Source organism: Gekko japonicus, unplaced genomic scaffold (assembly GCF_001447785.1).
Source record: "Gekko japonicus isolate JY-2015 unplaced genomic scaffold, Gekko_japonicus_V1.1 scaffold131, whole genome shotgun sequence".
NCBI classification, from domain to species: Eukaryota; Metazoa; Chordata; class Lepidosauria; order Squamata; family Gekkonidae; genus Gekko; species Gekko japonicus.
The window spans coordinates 2520233-2525275 of record NW_015167061.1 but is presented as its reverse complement, the minus strand read 5'-3'; the positions used below and the strand labels follow the sequence as shown (position 1 = coordinate 2525275).

The following is a 5043-nucleotide window of genomic DNA, read 5'->3' as shown; positions in this document are numbered from 1 at the left end:
AGAGACGACGGAAAGCCTCCCCGGGGCCCGGGGGGGGGGGGGGCCTTCACACCACAACAAATCCGGCTGGGGAGCCACATGAGAGTCCCTGCTCTGCTCTGCCGTTCCTCTGGAGTGTGCCAGAGAAGCGGATGGTGCCCCTGGGAGAGTCCGGGAGCCTGCGGGTGCCCACCCTCTGCTTTCCTTGTGCCAGGAGGCCAGCGGGATGAAGAGGAACAAAGTGCTCAGTGCCCTCCCTCAGCCTGCCTGGCAGGGCTGGTGTACGCAAAGACCTTCTAATGCTTGGAGAGGCTGCGGAGAACTCCTCAGTGGGACAGCAACCAGCAGGAAGGGTTGGAAGGGAAGCAACCAGCAGGAAGGGAAGGAGCACAGCTGCCTTCCGGGGAACCGGACCACCGCTCAATGCTGCCCGTGGAGCTGGAGGAGCAAGTGCTCCACACCCCGGGGCCTTCCTGGCAGCCCTTGGAGAGGAGTGCGCGCCTCCTGCCCACCCAGCGGCTCCATACAGCAGCCCTGCAAGGCGGGCGGGCTCAAGCCCTGCTGGCAGGCCCCAGTCCTTCCTTTTGCTCCGCTGTCTCCCCAGGTTCTCCTCCCCCCTCCCCCATTCAAGCTGAGACCTGGTGCCCCAGGGCGGGGCGGGAGAAGAGTGCCCCACACACACACCAGAGCCTCCTCTGCCCTGGGCCGCCAGCTGAGCAATGCTCCCTCTAAGCTGTGGAGTCTCGTGAGCAAAAAGTCTACTTTGTGAGCTACTGGCACTAAAGTTGTGAGCGAGCGTTTTGGCTGCTGCAGAAATTAGTTTGCTCCGGAGCCCTCCTTCCTGAGCGAAGACAAAAAGGTGTGAGCTGGAGGCTAAAAACCTTTGAGCTAGCTCACACAGACTCAGCTTAGAGGGAACACTGCCCGTGGCTCGGCCTGGTCAGTCAATTTGGCCTCCCTGTGGCAGGCCCGGCTGCCTTCCCAAGAGGCGGGCTGTGTGTGTTGTGTTTTGTGTGTGTGGGGGTGTCTCCTCAGAGAAGTTCCAACCAGTGCTCCCTCTAAGATGTGGAGCAAAAATCCCACTTTGCGAGCTGCTGGCACTAAAGTTGTGAGCGAGCGATTGGGCTGCTGCATAAATCAGTTTGCTTTGGAGCCATCCCTACCTGAGCTGAGACAAAAACGTGTGAGCCAGAGGCTGAAAAACTGTGAGCCAGCTCAGCTTAGAGGGAACACTGTCGCTGAGCAAGACGGGCAGGAGATGACCCCTGCCTGAGGAAGCACCGGCTGCAGAGGTCCTTACCTTGGGGCGGCGCACAGCAGTCTGAAGGACGACGGTGCCCGCATGGGGCTCCTCTAGAAAGGCACCGCAGGCGGAGGTCTGGTGCGCCCCATGGCTCCTCCTGCCAGAGAGGGAAAGGCACGTGAGAGAGGAGGGAGGCAACCCGAGACCCCCTCGCAGCCTCCCAACAGGGAACCTTCCAAGTTGCCCTCCTCGCCAGCCCACCCGAGGAGGGGGCCCACCTGGGAAGCGGCAGCTGCTCTCGGGTGGAAGCCGGAGCCTGTGGGAGGCCCAGGCCCCGCCAGCAGCAGCTGGGAGCAGCGCGGAAGGGCAGGAGATGCCCCACTGGCAGTGGGGGCAGGGCCCTGCTGGCTGTGCCAGACCAGCCATGGGACTCTTCCGGCCTGTCTTTACACGGGCACTTCGAGAGCCCAGCCACCAGCCCGGCCTGGCCTGTCTTCCGGAGCTCAAACCCCACACAGATCTGCCTGCCCAGGACTCCGCCCGCTCATCCTGCCCCACTGCCCTCTGTGCCCGCAGCCCCACGGCCTCAGCGCAGCTGGTCTGAGCTCCCACGTCAAGCAGGGTCTGTGCCCTGGGTTCAAGGATGTCAAGAAGCTGGGGGTTTTCCCCTGCTTCCCCGCAGTATCCCAGTACATCTGTGCACCTCCGGGAGTTTCGCTGGCTTTTCCCTGACCATTTTCTAACCTGATTCGCTGCAAAGTGTTGGGAAAGATCACCACAAAGCCTGGATGGCTGCTGTATGGGTGGGAAAGCGTGGGTCCCCCCCCCCCCACAGGGCACCCATTCCTTCACCCCCACCCCGGTCCTGGCAGCAGCCATTTCCTCCCCCTGCCACCAGGGGGCTTTTATTATTTTGGAAACCCGGACTAGAAGAGGCGTCACTGTAAACAACAGGAGGGAGGGTTTCCCGGCTCTCGTTTGTAAAAGGAGGAGAAGAGATTGGGTTTATACCCCACCCTTCCCTACCCAAAGGAGTCTCAGAGCGGCTTACAAACCCCTTTCCCTTCCCCTCCCCACAACAGACAGACACCCTGTGAGGTCGGTGGGGACTGAGAGAGCTCTTGACAGAAACTGCTCTTTTTCAAGAACAGCTCTTGCCAGAACTGTGGCTTGCCCAAGGCCCTCCAGCCAGGTGCAAGTGGAGGAGAAGTGGGGAATCAAACCTGGTTCCCTCAGATTAGAGTCCGTGCACTTCACCACCACACCAAACTGAAGTGGATGAGCTGATGCAGGTAAGAAGAAGAAGAGGAGATTGGATTTATCCCCCACCCTTCACTACCCGAAGGTGCCTCAGAGCAGCTCACAAACTCCTTTCCCTTCCCCTCCCCACAACAGACACCCCCTGTGAGGCGGGTGGGGCTGAGAGAGCTCTGACAGAAACGGCTCTTTTTTCAAGAACAGCTCTTATCAGAGCTACAGCTTGCCCAAGGTCATCCGGTCAGGTGCAAGTGGAGGAGGAGTGGGGAATCAAACCCGGTCCTCCCAGATTCTTAACCACCACACCAAACTGGCAGAACATTTCCTGTTATACCTCCACAAAGGAGGGGGGCCTGCGATTGGCGGCTGCTGCTGCTGCTTCTTTTAAATGAAAGCTGGGAGTTGCCTCCAGGGCTCCCTCCTCCTAAGGCTCACCCAGCACTTTAGGCTATAGGGCTACAGCACTAACTGGGGCTCAGACAAAGCAAGGGGGGGGGACAGAGATGCAGAGGGCCGAAGTGCCGCCTGGCATCACCTCAACAGTGGCTGCTGCTGCTGCTACAGAATTCAGTTTCTGCTTGGTCTGGGCAGCTATTTGATAGACGGCTAGACAAGAACCTTTACATTTGTTTTGTTACAGGCTGGACCAGGGTGTTTAAATCCGTTTTTTATTGCCAGCTGCTGAACGTTAGCGAGCCTTTACTTGGGGGGAATGGGACAGAACCGATTCTAATCAACAGCAAAGGAAGAATGTGGGGGGGGAGCCGAGGCATCAGAGTCGCTCCCCCCCCCAGCCCCTGCTGGCCAGCGTCCACCTGCCTGCCCGAGCCTGGCGGGGCAGTGCAAAAGGAGTCCCTCGGGCAGCGAGACGGAGGCTGGAGGGCACGCCAGGGGGCACGGGCTCTGCACGGGGCAGGGGCCAGTTCCGGGGCAGGGAGCCAATGCCCGACACACGCTCTGTCCATTGCCCCAAAGTAATGGCAGCTCTCTGGGTCAACTCGGGCTCTGGCACAAACGGAGAGAAAAGGAGGCCCGTTTCCAGCCAGGACAGCTGAGGCAGCCCCAAGAGCTCCAGGGAGGCCCCTTCCCCGCACCAAGCCCAGCCTCCCACACCGAGCCCTGCCCTCCGTCCCTGGATGAACGGCCACACACACACACACACACACACACCCCTCTGCACGTGCTCCATGCCACTGAGCGGCAGCAACCAAAGCCCGTCCAGCCCGAGGGCCCCGCCCACCCACCGCCCTGCCCACCAGGGTGCCACGGCCCGCCATGGACGACTTGGAAGGAAGCCAAACACAGCTTTGTGCTGCTTCTAAACAGTTCCCATGGCAACGGGATACGGGCGAGCAGGGACAGATTTGCCGAGGCAGCAGCTCCAATAATTGATTGGCAATTACCATTGGGTAATTGCGTAATTATAGTGACAAAGTGCAGAGTGGCAGCCATCTGGGCACGCGGGGGGGGGGAGGGGGGGAAAAGCCCGCCTTCTGGCCACCCCAGCTCACCTGGCTCTCCTTCCGGGGAGGGGGGGGCTGTTCGCTCCAGCCATCACCCTTTGCCCCCCCCCCCCGAAGCCGAGTCTGCCACCCAAAGCCTCCAGATCAGGTTCTCTGGGCAGGGCGGGTTGGCAGCTTCTGAGCCTATTCTAGGGATGTCAACCTCCAGGTGGCAGCTGGTGATTTCCTGGGATTACAGGTGACCCCCCCCCCCAGGCAACGGAGATCCCCTGGACAAAATAGCCACTTTGGAAGGTGGACTCTACCGCACTGTACCCCAAACCCTGCCCCCCCAGCTCCACCCCCAAAATCTCCGAAAATTTCCCACCCTGGAGCAGGCCACCCTAGCCGGTCCAAGGGCCTGGTGTCTGCCACGACCACTCCAGGTCACGCAATCCACATCTCCCACCAGAGGGGGGTGGTTCTGACTGGCACAGTTTGTGTGTCTTGCTCTCAGAAGGCCACCAGGACAGGGGACAGGATTTTCGGGGGGCTGGAGGGAGGGGACTTCCCCCTGAGCGTCTCGCTTGCTCGCTCATTCACGGCTTTTGCTGGTGCCTCTTTGGTCTGGGGTGGCCACCCGCTCCTGCCCCAGTCCTGCCCCAATCCCTCGGCCCACTGGAAGGAGGACTCCCAGGGCCACGGCCGGAGAATGCAACCCACCCGACTGCTCCCTCGTTCCAGTGCAGTGCGGCCAAGGAGGCAACTGACCAAACAGCCCCCCTCCCCCCCAGTCTCCGAGGGCACCAGATTCAGGGCCACCATCACCCGTTCTAGCTCTGTCGCGTGGTCGACTTCCGTGTGCTGCTTCTGCCACGTTTTGGATGGCTCTCCACAGCCTGTGCCCAGAAAGGGGGACTTTGGACTGCCTACCAGAGCTGCTGCCACTGCCTCCGGCCTCTTGCTTGCCTGCCTGGATTTGCATATGCAAAGATGCGGAGGAGGCCCAGGCTGGGCTGCTCTGCCTGCTTCCCTCCGAGGAGCCTCTGTGCAAACAGACCAAGCGGCGGGGGGGGGGGGGGGTCAGCTTCTGGGTGCAGGAGGGCTCTGCCCCCACTGAGT

At 61.1% G+C, this 5043-nt stretch overlaps 1 protein-coding gene across 1 annotated transcript in view; it reads right to left on the bottom strand.

Moving 5' to 3' along the window:
• RAP1GAP (RAP1 GTPase activating protein) overlaps positions 1–1320 on the bottom strand; it is a 24781-nt gene extending 23461 nt beyond the window's left edge. The window contains exon 1 of the mRNA XM_015412570.1: positions 1280–1320. The gene's annotated coding sequence lies outside the window, so the exon portion shown is untranslated. The remainder of the gene's footprint in view (positions 1–1279) is intronic.
• Between the last annotated feature and the right edge of the window lie 3723 nt (positions 1321–5043).